At 40.2% G+C, this 14,550-nt stretch overlaps 1 pseudogene; it reads right to left on the reverse strand.

Moving 5' to 3' along the window:
* Window positions 1-1,408: 1,408 nt before the first annotated feature.
* LOC116628442 lies at window positions 1,409-1,847 on the reverse strand (annotated as a pseudogene).
* Between the last annotated feature and the right edge of the window lie 12,703 nt (window positions 1,848-14,550).

Below are 14,550 nucleotides of genomic sequence, written 5' to 3' on the forward strand. Positions count from 1 at the left end.
AAAGCTGAAAGGACTTCAAAGGGGAAATTAAGAACATTGTTTTAATATTTACAAAATAATGTCCACTGTGTTACATTAATTTACCAATGTTTGTTTAACTACAAAACCCATACTTTCCCCCCTGCACCATATTTAGCAGTGAGCAAACTTGTGGTCTTTCAAGGCAAGATAGAAGAAAATCAGAAATCAGAGGATTAAAGAGATTTGAAGTAGTTGGAATTTAAACACAAGGAGTGAGATTGAGATTCTCTGAGAGCGGTTGCGCCAAGGGTTACTGCTGTAGAAATGGAAGTATTCCTGAGCATTTTCTGATGTTGCTTCAAAGCATAAATATCTCCATTTTAAAGGATTATTAGTAAAAGGACTACTTGCAATCCAACACATATCAGTCTTACCCAATGGTATATACAGAATAATTAGGATATAATTTAGAATATTGCCAGGTAGAATTTCTTTAAAATTTCAACATTTGCTTTGAGACCACCTTAAATGAATTAGGCTGCTGGAGTCAGTCTGTCTGGAGTTGAGCCCTAGATCGTATTCCAAGGGCACATGAGAACTTCAGTTTTCTGATCTATTAAATGAGGATTATAGCAGTCAACATTTATTGAATGTTTTTGTATGCCAGACACGCTTCTAAGCATGGGCACATTAACTTACGTAATCAGTAAATAACCTCAGGACATATTATTAGAATCTGTTTGCAGATGACAAAACTGGGTCTCTAAGAGATTAAAAGACTTGTGCACGATCATATATAGTTAGCTAGAGGTGAAGGTGGGGTTAGAGCCTGGGCAGTGTGACTCAAGATCTGAATGATAATAGCTAACACCCTTGGACATACTCTATGCCAGGCCCTGATCTAAGAACCCCATATCCCCTGAGATAGGAACTACCTTTATCCATTTTACTGATTAGAAAACTGAGCACAGAGGGCGCCTGGGTGGCTCAGTCGTTAAGCGGCTGCCTTCGGCTCAGGTCATGATCCCAGAGTCCTGGGATCGAGTCCCACATCGGGCTCCCTGCTCAGCGGGAAGCCTGCTTCTCACTCTCCCACTCCCACTGCTTGTGTTCCTGCTCTCGCTGTCTCTGTCAAATAAATAAATAAAATCTTTAAAAAAAAAAAAGAAAACTGAGCACAGAGAGGTTAAGTATCTTGATCAAGCTGTCATGCCCATTAAGTATGGAGCCAGGTCTACCCAGTCTGGCTTCAGTTTGTGCTCTCAATCTCCATGCTATTCTGTCCCCACTCCTAACTGAGATGTTTTATCTCTTACTCTGACAACTGTGTGCCAAAACTTTAATGTCCTGCTCACTGTTATTTCCTTGGATATTTTATTTTATTTTTTATTTTTTATTCTTTTGGGCATACGAAAATTTATTATTGTCACTTGTTCACCATCCAAACTTATGCTCTTGGGCCTTCCTTCTTGCCTTCGTATAAGGCCAAAAGAGAGACACTGGCTATTTTGACAACCTTAAGGTGAACTCCAGGAAGGTCACTGACAACATGACCTTTGTGACCAAATCCGGTGATCAGAACTTCATCATTTTCCTCAATAAAATTCAAACAACCATCGTTGGGTACGAAGGCTGTGATTTTTTTTTTTTTTTCCATTCTTGATCAGTTGGACCCCGACACACTTCCTGATAGCAGAATTTGGCTGTTTGGCTTCAACCCTTACTTTTTCCAGCACGATTTCCTTTGCGTGGGAAGTTCTTCCAAAAGGGTTGGCCTTCAGGGCTGTGCCCAAACGGGCTTTCTTGTACTGTTTATCATGCCACTTCTGATCTCATCAGTGGCTCCGGAGCTCCCTGGAAGTAGGAAGACCGCGACACTTGTCCATCCCTCCCGGCGCCACCGGCCAGAGCAAAAAAGAGAAGCAGTGCAGGAAGGAGCCACCTATTTCCTTAAATATTTTTAAAACATGGCTTCTGTTCTAAGTGCATTTTGCTTCTGCTAAGGGGTTAAGAGAGAGTTTGTGGAACCTAAAAAGCACAGGTTTCAGAATCGGAACGTAAGTTCAAAACCAATTCTCTTGGCTCTTCGACCACTAGTAAATTGTTTAACTGCGTTAAACCTCCGTTCCCTCATTTGAATGGAGATAGCAATTTCTCCCCTGTAGGACTGCCTGGTGATTGAGTTGAGCAGCGAAAGGCAAAGCCTCCAAAACAGCACTTGCCCTCTAAGGCACTCTGCTTGCGCTACGTATTTCTATCACACTATTATTATCCTAATAATTTTAAGAAAGTGTAATTTCGTCTCTTGACTTGAAGTCATAAACAGGTGGTCATTACGTTTCTAAGTCCATTTTCTTTTGTATGAGTGAATCTTGTTCTTTTTTCTTCCCATTTTCCAATAGTGTCAGTAGCGGCAGAAAGGGGGTTTTGTGGTGCAGCGTTAGGCTGATGCAGATACACGTTTCAGGGGGAATAACGCCTTATCACTGTGGGTACAAGGGCAGCAGATTTGACAGAGTGACTAGGGGAAAAGGAGACTCAAGTGGAATTTTAAACCAATAAAAAGGGGAAGGGCAAGAGTAAAGAAACAGATTTCAAAACTGATGTGAATGTAAGAGCAAACAGAATCAGAGCAATGAGAACTGCCTTGACTTTTGCAAGCCAACTTTTGAAATGATGAAAAGATTGAATCTTAGAGTTTGAGAGGATCTGATAAGCCCAAGGGAGTCCAGCGCCCACTGCGGGAATCTCATCCACAGCCTCTCTGCTGCATGGCCCCCCCAGCCTGTCTTGTTGAAGAGAAGGGTCTCCTGTCTTTGTGACGCATCCTGAGGCAGTTCCGGGGGCTACAAGGTACTCTGTTGGTCTGAAGGAGATGCCCTTTCACAAAATCTACCATTCTCAGAAAGATCACATAATTGTTCTTACTTCTTGAAAGTCCTTCAAATATTCAGAGACAGTCCTTTCTTCAAATTAAACAACCTTTCTCTTAACTGATCACTCTGGGTTGCCAGTGTTTCCCTCAGAATGTAGAGCACAGAACAGACCTGATTAACAAGTACTTTTTCGTGCAGATTGTTGTCAAACCAGATCTGTCCCCTACTGCCATGAAGATTTATTTTTAACCTAAAAGAAGATTTTATGAATACCTGAATGAGGATTTGAACTGAGACCTGTATGATTTCAAAGATAGGCTATTCCTAGCACCATATTATTCCACTATAACAGACATTCTATGCACAGGAAACTGATTTTTTCCAAATACCCCATGTTCCTCACCATAATTATCCCCACATGGTCACTTCCGCCTGTAATGCTTTTACACATTTTTGTCCTGGTAAATTTTAACTCAACCGTCTATATGCAGGACTCTACCTTTTGCTCTCTAGGCTCCCTGACACCCGACAGACGTTCTTACTTCCTGAGCCCATACTACAGACCTCATACACATCTATAGAGAAGAAAGTGACCACAAGGGTCCAGGTTATTGTCATTTTTAAGTCTGCTTGATTTACTTAAAAAAATTTAAACCCACAGAGGACTGACCATGTCAGTCATGTCTTTGAACCAAAGATAATTTGAGCCAAATATTCTTGCAGAATTTGTTCATTTAAAATGGAGCTGGAACTATTTCAGGTACAGATGGCTAGTTTTCCATAGAATTCAATTTTATTTTTTAAATAATAGAAACAACATAGGTTGCCTTTGGTGTTTGGTGCTTCTGGACATTTTTAAGCAAAAAAACATTTTAGAAGTTTTTCACTTTTTAAAAGATTAGGGAGCTTGCTTTCCATCAAGTCATATTTTATTATTTATTTTCTCACTGTAATTAATCACAGAGATGAGTATTTTACTTAATAATATTTAGCAGACACATTTACCAAGGCTAACTAACATTTCTGCTGAGAACTTCCCTGAGGATTTTCTCGTTTCTGAGTTTTGAGGACAGTAAGACTGCATGATACCTAATGATCGAGAGGATTAATTTACATTATATTTAGAAACATAACCTCCCACATGTTACTACATTCAAGTGCTAGCCAACAGTTTTAGCTTTTGCAAAGACAGCTTTATTTTCTTTACCTAACGTGCAGACACACTACCTAGGTATCTTGTTTGGTTTGTTTTGGTTTGGTTTGGTTATTATGATTATTTTTTAAATCATCATTTTATTTTGAACAATGCTACCGTGATTCTGTTTTTTCCTATTTATGGTAATAGCATGACCTGCCTTAACACATTAATTAAACTCTATGCTTTTCACGCTTTATTTTCTCAAGAATATAAATTGATAAAATCTGCGAAGTGCAAGGAAAACATCTTGATGTAGTTCAACATCAGAAAATTCAATATATTTACTCAGAGCATGTACTGATGTAACGTGACACAAGTCACGTAAAAATAGATAGTTGTAGCAGTTTACTCTTCAGCACCCATTTATCAGTCATAGGAGAGCATCCAAAAGTTCTGTTGAAGTACTTGAATTTCCTGTCCTTATTCTTAACTTTGCTTTGAAATTTGAGAAAGAACAGTCTTGCAGCTGCCGACCAAAGCGCTACCAAGGAAGACATATGTTTAAAGCAAAGAATGGTGCTAGATTCTTATTGAGAAGGACACACAGGGCCTGGTAACCTCATGAATAGTTAATGACAACAAAGCATGGAGATCGTTGAGTGACGTTTAGACTCAGGAAATTAGAGAATCAGAGAATCGTAATGACCGAAGGGGACCTCTCTCCACATTTATTAAGATCATTTGAGGTGGTAACTCAAACGCCCTCCAGGTCGGTGACATAAACTAGCGATGCGTCAGGTGGGGACGCGGGCCCGCGGTATCACACATTCCCATCTATGGGAAGAGCGGTCCATTCAGGGAACGTGTGCTGCTACTCTAAGGGAATGCAGTCTTTGCTGCACATCGTGGGATTCTTCCAGAAAAGACAGAAATCTGGATTTTAATGTGAAAGTTTCTGGGCCACTTTGCACAACTGTACAAATTGTGAAAGTACAGCATACATACGCAGCAGCACACACTATGCCTATTTGTGAACCAAACAAAATATTGCACAAACGTTAAATTTGACCCACTGGTAGGCAGTTTGCCGCTTCTGGCTTACACTGTTAGAAAGTTTTTTGTTATTATTGAAATGAGATCTGTTTTTCAGTAGCTTTGATTCCGTGGTTCTTAAGGTCATGTCGAACAAATGTAATTTTTACACACACACACACACACACACACACACCAGTGTTTCAAATATTTGAAGCCAGTTATTATATTTCTTTTCTTAAATTTAGGGTCTGGAGAGCCGGTCAAAGAAATACATTGTTAGTCTGTTCTGAATGAATGGTAATGAACATAGGCTGAGTCCTAGTGCTCACTTCTTCCCCATCTGAATGGTAACAGTTACTTTAATAATTCATTCTAGAATTTTGCCTTAAATCAAAGTCAAGACAGCTGGTCTATTGCTGGGAGACTCTGTCAATCTCTGGTCTACTCAGTGAAGAGTTCTAAAGGTCTGCCACCTGTGGGCTCCTTCCTGCCAAGTCCTTGAACCCATGAGAGCATAGCTGGCAGGGTATTCGGTGAGTGGGATCCTAAAATAGTCTGTTGTGTTCGCACCTGGTGTTGAGGGAACTTGGAGGGAATTTAGCCCCTTGGTGACTTTATGAGCTTTAGACTATATCCTCTCTCACTAATTCCCTCTGTGTGTGTGGCCGGTATCTATTAGGCTGCAAGGACATGCTTAAAAACAAGTAATAAAGACTACTAAGTTTGTGGTGTTCCCAGTTCTCTCTATACATTTAGTCATTAAATCCTCATAGTAACTCTATGAGGTGTTAGTCTTGCTTTTAATGACAAGGAAACTAAGCACAAGAAACTTACCCAAGACTACACAGTTAATTGGTGATAAAGCATGGATTCAGACCGACGTGTTTGGTCCCAGGATGTGTACATCTTCCTTCCTATATAGTTCAGACTAGGTCTCTGGGTCTTCAATACCAATTTAAATTCTTTCACAGACTGGAACTGGGCGGTGAAAAATACCAACTTTGGTAGAGACGGTGATCTACTGGCTGCCCTGTGTCTGGCGCTCAGCCAGCCTGACCTCCCAGGAGCTTCACACCACCTCTATACCAGCCCACAGACCGTGGTAAACACTCCAGGGTGTCCATACATGGCCATGGAGGTCTTGTTGCTTGATGCTAACCTGGATGCCTCCTGTCTTCATCTAATATTGAACTCCAGGCTCTACAGTTCCTGGGGACCCTGAGTGCAGAACTTGGGGTTTGTACTTGGTCCCCTCTATGTTTGAACCTTGATCTAACTTGACTTGAGTGTTTAATGACTCATTTTGGCCTGGCGCTGCTGAACCCCAAACTGACATAGGTTTGCATTTGGCTTCCACCACTTAATGGCTATGAGACTTTGAACAAGTGAAATATCTCTTCAAGGTTTACCCCTTAGCAAAATGGAGAAATTATTTATTGGGTTAAAAGGATTAACAAGGAACATACATAAAATGGTCTAGTACAGTGTATGACACAAAAGTCTTCAAAGATACTTCTTATTATGATAATTTTTATTAGGAAGTAGCAACTGAGTAACTCCCAACCAGACCTTTAAAATCTCAGATCAGCTTTTACCCTAAGCCTCAGGTGGTTGCCCAGGAAAAGATGAAAACACCTGTGATCTTTGAATGTCTGGCAACTCCAAGTTTAAAAAACTGGGCCCTAACATGTCCTTACCCATGAGAAAAATTAATGAGACATGAGTTTATCAGGAATGATTAATTGGAATGGTCATTTACAGTATGTATGCAATGAAAGAAACATAATTTTATTGTACATTTTTAAGCTACCATTTTATAAAGAAATTCTGAATGATTATGCTTATATTTATCTGACTTTTCCTTTTTTTTAGCTCTGTGATACAATCTATCCTCTGTTGGGGGGTTCAAATGAACTTGACTTTAAAAAAAACTCTTTTATTGGAATAATTGGAAAACATGGAAAAGTTTAAAGAAAATAAAAATTACCTATAATTGCATAAATCAGAGATAATGCAGATAACATTTTGGTGTGTATCCTTCTAGTCTTTTTTCTTTGTAATTGTAAAGTAAATAAAGATAAAATAAGAGGAAATACAGATAAGAATTTCTCAAGTTGTTAAATTGGCTATGAAAAATAGATTTTATTTTATTTATTTTTTTAAAGATTTATTTATTTATTAGAGAGAGAGAGAGAGCGAACGTGTGTAAGCAGGGGGCGGGGTGGGGAGCGGCAGAGGGAGAGGGAGAGAAACTCAAACGGACTTCGGGCTGAGCATGCAGCCTGAGAGGGCTTCATCTCAGGACTCTGAGATCAGACCGGAGCCAAAACCAAGAGTTGGTCACTTTAACCGACTATGCCACCCAGGCACCTCCGAAAACAGATTTTAAATGATGGTATATGAATCCCATTTTATGAGTATATGGACATATCATATTTAATTAACAAGTTACCTGATAAAATTCCAATTTTTACTTCTATAGAATGAGTCTCTTTAAAGGATATAGCATTTCTTTCCCTTTCAGCACGTGAATCCCCTCTCTATGTTGAGGGACCCACCTACACACACACACCATAGAAGCTGAAAGACACGGCAGACATTTGTTTTCCCAGCCTCCTTTGCAGCTAGCGCATGGGCTCTCCTAGACCTTGAATAGAAGGATGGCAGCTGAAGAAGACGGGCTATGCAGAATTTATGTGCTGAGAAGGGTGGCCGCTAGTTCCCCTTGTGGATGGTGGCGGTGGGGCCAGCAGCAGCCTTGGGGATGTCACTGAATTAGAAAATAGGAATATTTCAAGTCTCTTTATCCTTATTTAAACATGCCCTCTGAAAGGCTAATTTAGCTTGCATTCCTGCAGCCATGAGCATATCCAATCGAAGTCCTTTACTTCTAAAACGTGTTTCCATGTGACACATTATCGCAAAAGCTACTGTTAAATAGGGGAGAGAGGTCATATAATGTGGAATTTGGTCCAGTCATGAGCAATTTCACCACAGTGTCCAACAAGTAACAAAAACTGAGTGCAAGTTCCAGGAACAGAGTGAGAGGCAGCAAACCACGGAATACAGGGCTGTGTACGGGGTGCATTCACCTCCTGGGCTTCCTCGGGCGTCAATCGGGCCACATACTCTGTCTTTGAAGTGCATATGACATGGTTCTCCCACATTATTTTATGGATTTGGTCCTCATCTCCATGACTGGACAATCTAATCCTCCCTCACACACCCTTTCATTAAGCTAGCTTTCACTTTTTTTAATGGTAGAATCCTGTATTTACTGTAGTGTGTGTTGTTGTTTTTTACTTGTGTAGTTTTTTGTGTATTTGTTTAATTAGAATTGTTATTGTTTTTTGTTAGTGCTGTGGTTACATTACACAGGTTTTGCATGCCCTTCTCTGATCCTCTTTTTTTTTTTTTTCCTGTGAACTCTGTTATTTTTGGAGTACAGCTCAGCAGGAAAGGTTTCTTAAAAATGCTACATCGAGCTCCAGCAGAAGCATGGGAAATGCCCTCACTTGCCCAGTCACATCAAATCCCAGAGAAACTTGTTAAACACAGATTTCAGAACCCACTCAGATCTGATCAGGAATCTCCAGGGGATGGCTCTGGCAATCTGTTAACATGCGACCTAGATGATCTTTACCTTATACAAGGTAAGGAGACTGCCATTCTGTGGCCAGCGATAGTCAGAGTGTTTTGTGTGTTGTTCCCCCCCCGCCCACATTAACATGGTATTGCCCTTAATTAAAGGCTCTCTGTTAAAAATAATTAGCTACAACTCTACCACCTTTATGACAAATCGTCTAGGTGTCTAGTGTTTCCTAGGCTGTCGGTTTTATTTCCAGTAGTTCTTTTTTTTTTTTTTTTAAGATTTTATTTATTTATTTGAGAGAGAGAGAGACAGAGATAGCGACAGAGAGCTCTAGCGCAGAGGAGAGAGAGAGAAGCAGGCTCCCCGCTCAATCCCAGGACGCTGAGATCATGACCTGAGCCGAGGGTAGATGCTTCACCGACTGAGCCACCCAGCTGTCCCTGTAGTAGTTCTTTTAAGGCAAGTCTTCTCGGACTTCATTTCATCCATTCACACCAATGATGAAACCCAAGCAGCCTGCATAAGGGACCTGCTCATATATTTATTGTATAATATACTAATTATCAACTATGGTATAATAAAAGCTTTCTAAATAATACAGATAGGATAATTGAATTTTTAAACTGCTTTATAAATACTAAGTGCAAATCTTGTGAAGATGGGGTTCCAATGAAGGGTAGGATGAACAAGGTGATGGGGGGAAATGTACTTGTCAAAGTTAAAGAAGTTTTAAATGCAATTAAATAGAAAGACACCTTATGTTTAGAGGTCATTTCTGTTTGCTTGTTTTAAGCACTTTTTGTTTGCTTGCTTGATGTAGTCCTGAATTTTTAAAAGAGGGAACTTTGTTTTGTTTATTTTTCCTGCTTGCGCTAAAGTATAGAAAAGACACATTGTAAGACTGTCATAAAAGATTTATTATAAACTATGTAATTTGTTGTAATGCTCAGTAAACTCAGAGTAATAAAGATAAACCAACTCATAATGGCAGTCCTTGAATTCCAGAAATACTTTTCTTCCAAAACAACCTTGTTCATTGCTCTTCTAGTTACACCTCTGAGGCTGGAAATCCCTAGTTTAGATCAACATTCCCCCAGATTTATTGTCACTTTCTCTGCTTGTTAAAGGGAAACACAACATATACCAGTCTGTGAGCAATGAGAAATAGTTGTTTTAAATTGATAACACTCTACTCTCTCCAACGATTCAGATTCAAATGTTGATGGATGGAAGGATTGGAATGCACAGCAGTTTGGGTTGATTGTCATGAAGAACTAAAGCAATACCTTTCGGGGCTTTGAACCAAGAACAGTCTTGAACTTGGGCTCTCCTAGTGCACACCAGTATTTCTATAACTCCAGCAGTAAAATACTCTTTGCCCCCACAGGAACTGGAAGAGACCATCTGCGATGATGCTGTACACAATAATATGTTATTTTGGCCTTTTCTTCAACTGGGCCCTTTCACATTTGGAGAATGGATTTAAAAAAAAAAACAAAACAGTTTTCTCATGACCTTGTTGGCTTTTTTTATTATACCTGGGATCATAAGTGAAGCAGTCTAGGGCATACAAAAGTTTAGAGAGCTGATCCTGCCACTTGGGGAGTTATTCTTATGTTATTTTCAGTGGGTCAGGTCAGAATTTTCCAGTTGTTCTCTCCACCTACAACAAATACGTGAGACCCTAGCAAAACCCTTCTTACTGGTAAACACTTCCTTTGTTTAATTATAGGTACATGATATATTAGTTAAATTTGTGTTTGGTGTATCAGAATTATTCCACACGAGCCTGAGAACATTCTATCGCAAATTTATCCTTTGAGACTGAGGCAGAGTTAAGACCGACAGGAACTCTGATAATTTCGAATTTCAAACATTTTTAGATTGTTCTTCTTTTCAGCATTTCAACAAAACTTATTTCCCAGTTCTGTCTTTCCACATACACCTTTAAAAGGACTGGTGGTTGAAAGGATGCTAGGGGCACCTAGGTGGCTCAGTCTGTTGGGTGTCTGCCTTGGGCTCAGGTCATGATCCTGGGGTCCTGGGATCGAGTCCCACATTGGGCTCCCTCCTCAGCGGGGAGTCTGCTTCTCCCTCCCCCTGTTCTTGTGCACACGTTCTCTCTCTCTCTCTCTCTCTCTCCCCCTCCCTCTCAAATAAATAAAATATTAAAAAAGAAAAAGAAAGGATGCCATACCTAGGGGCACCATCTGTGTCCGGGATACTCATTCCCCAGCTGCTGGTGTTGACAGCTGTTAGTTGAGTCCTTCTCAGGCATTGCCCTCACCCTAAGCCATGCCCCTTGGAGCAGCACGCCAATAAAAAGTCACAGCCCTCCACTCAGTTTTCAGAACCAAGCCAATTTCCTACCTAGCACCCATTTACTGAAGGAGAGGTTGAAACTCCTGGAGATAAAATGCCAGAGATGCCCCGACAAGCACATACAATAAGGACATCCCAGTTCTGTCCCAAAGTGACCTATTTACTTGGATTTACTTGGATAGCCGTACAACAGAAAAGGAGCAACACAGAATTTCAAGATGTGTCAGACATGGGATCTGAGTTGACATGGACGATCTGGCACCTAAACATCATTACAACCTCCAAGAAATAAATGAAGTCTCCGCCTAGGTGCAGCTCTGAGTGCAGCCACCGGACTCATGTATACGCATCTAGTGGTTACTTCCTCCTTCCCCAGACGTATAATTCCAATGGACACATTTGGTAGTTGGCACAACGTATTAGAGCTTTGGTCTATAGAGTAAGAACTACTATAGTGGGAATAGCCATGAATATGTGGACAAGTGCAGCACCCATGGCCTAAGGACGTGGTGACCAGGGGCTCAGACCTCTCAGCAGTGAGGGTCTGGGTCACTCTGCTGGCGAGTCAACTGACTCGAAGAGGTGATAACAGAGGAAGCAGGGAATCTAGAATGGTAGTAAGGAAGGAATGATGCTCAGTTGTGGCTTTGAGACCACTTGCATCATCAGGGTTGTAGTTTGTCCCACTCATTTTCCTCTGTCGGTTTTCCCGGGAAAGAGATCAAACAGAATCCTGCGAGAGCTGGATCTGGAATTTACTCTATGACGCAAGGGGATCTGAGTGGCACATGCAAGGGACTGGGGTGGATGCTGCGACCCTCTTCATGTCTGAGGCTGGCATTGCTCAAGCTGCTGGAAATGTTGCGGGCTGACTGCTCATAGCTGAGTCAGCGCTTCAGCAAGTGCCTTCACCCGAACAGAGCTGCCTTGTCCAAAGTCACACGCCCCGTCCTAGGCATCCCGTTTTTAAGGTCTGGTCAGTGGGGGAGGGGATACAGGTGAAACCCTGTGACTTCAGAGAGAACAGTTCTGAAGGGCGTTCAAACTCTCGAGCTTCCTGAGGGGTCAGGTGGGGCCTCTTGTCTTTCGAGAATGTATCAACTGTTCAAGTCTTTCCTTTGCTCAGTTCTACTTGCTTCTCTCTTCCAGAGGTGTTGATGGAGAAGCGTTAACTTCCTGCTGGCAAATCTCTACCTTGGAGTCTATTTCAGGGAATTCTACCTAAGGCAGTTATTAAAACAGAGATGGTGCCAGATGTAAGATCTGTGGTAATCTTATTTTATGGAAGCTTCAGTAAGTCCTCTCATTACCCGGTTTGGGTAATGTTATTACCTTCTACACTAAACACCTGAACACTAGAAGTTCACTGATGTCCTCCTTTTTCTCTTCCTTATAACCAGCCACCAAAGCCAGTTCATTTGTCCTTGTGATGGCTCTTGAACTAATTATTGTCCTCATTATTATTATATTAATATAAATGATTTCTTCTCTAGTTTTGACTTTTCTCCCTTCCCACTTAGGTTACTTCAATTTGTTGTTTACTGACCTCTTGCCTCCTGTCTGTGACTCCTTAATCATTGCATACAATATTGTCTGATTGATTTCCCCCAAATCTGTATTGTAATGTAATAGCACCTCCCAATTACAAACATGGAATAGCTCAACTATGCAGAAACTGCATTTCTCAGTGTTGCTTCCCAGAGACCTCTACATTCTGGACTGTGTTGATCTCTTGTTATTCTAATAAGTAGTTATTGGATAATGACAAAGACAAAAATCTAAGTCTCTGCCTTCAAGTTACTCAGAATGATTTCAAATTTTTTCCCATTGCCATATTCTTTCTATGTGCAACCCTCTCCCTCTCTTGAATAAATCTTCTCATGAATATCAATCCTTTAAAAAATATACATAAAATATTCAAGCACACAGGAAAATATAGCACACTGGAAAATAACTGTGTACTGGATTTTAACAGTTTGCAAACTTATTTTATTTATCTTTAGTTTTTTTAAAAGAGACTTTATTTATTTGAGGAGTGAGAGAGTGCCACAAGTGGGAGGGGCAGAGGGAGAGAGAGAGAGAGAAGCAGATTTCCCGCTGAGCATGACTGGATCCCAGGACCCTGGGATCATGACCCGAGCTGAAGGCAGACGCTTAACCGACTGAGCCACCCAGGCGCCCCTATCTTTAGTCTTTGATCAATAATTCATTAGAGATGCTCTTGTGCAGTGTTCTCAAATCTCATTCCACGGTCTCTCTAGGGGTAACTATTATACTGAATTAGTTTTTATTTTTTACATCTATGTTTTATCCTGTTACTACATATCTATGGCCCCACAAACAATATGTATTATACTATACTAATTATTCTTCCTCTTTTTTTTAGTCAACACAAGATTGCCATTTAGTTAGGTTAAAATATGTACCCCAATTTTTCTTGTATTACCTATTACATCTGTATTTATATTCTTATTTTCATGCCTAGGACTGCTCATAGGTACTTTCTATTTTTCCTTTGTTCATTTTCCCCAGTTTGTCAATGTTATCAGTAGTCTTTTCTGAAAAACTGGGTTTTGGTGGGGGTTTTTTTTGGTGATCTTATTTTTTGTGTTTTTAATTCTTTAATTGCTGCTTCTATATTTATTATTTCCCTCCTTCTAATTTTTGGGATTTCAAATTTTCCTCTTCTAACATCATGGAGATTTAACTCATTGATTTTCAAGTTTTCAAGTTTCATTATCATTAAACTCAAAGGCTTTTCTAATTATTTCACCTATGAATTATGTAGAAGGGTGTGTATTTGTGTTTAAATTCCCAAACTTATGGCAGTTTTGTGGTTATTTTAAGTTTTCTCTATTTATTTCACAGAACAGTCTGTGTTAATTTAAGATTTGCTTTGTGTTATATATAAAATGTGGTAAATGTTGGGGAATGTTTCCTGTATACACGAAAGTAATGTGTATTTACTAAGTTGGAGGTTTATAGTTCTATGCATGGTTACTAAACATAATATGTAGTTGTCATTCAAATCTTTCACTTCTTTAATTCTCTTGTAAATTGATCTCTCAATTATTGAGAGAAATGTATTAATAACATTGACTAGGCTTATATTCAATTTACGATCTAATTTTATGAATTTGCACTTAATATTTTGAGGCTATGTTGTTGGGTACACATGTATTACTCAGGATAGAAAAGTCATTTGTTCATTGTGCTTGCTTTCTAACAACTAATGGCAGGCCCAGGTCTCAACACTGGCTTTTGGGAGACAGTCCTCTGTGGGTGGTCATGTTTCTGCACGTCTTGCAAGTAAGGCAGTTCTGGGTTATCTTTTCTTTCTTTCTTTCTTTCTTTTTATTTTATTTACTTATTTGAGAACGAGAGAGCAAGCGCGCATGAGAGAGCGAGCACGAGTGAGGGGAGGGGCAGAGGCAGAGGGAGAAGCAGACTCCCACTGAGCAAGGATCCCGACTCAGGGCTCAATCCCAGGACTCCGGGATCATGACCTGAGTCAAAGGCAGATGTTTAACTAACTGAGCCACCCAGGCGCCCCTGGAATATCTTTTCAAGTATGTTCCTATAGTGAACAACAGTGGAAGATACATAGTATCTCCCTCTGAAGCAAA

This window comes from Phoca vitulina, unplaced genomic scaffold, assembly GCF_004348235.1.
Source record: "Phoca vitulina isolate PV1807 unplaced genomic scaffold, GSC_HSeal_1.0 scaffold3, whole genome shotgun sequence".
NCBI lineage: Eukaryota > Metazoa > Chordata > Mammalia > Carnivora > Phocidae > Phoca > Phoca vitulina.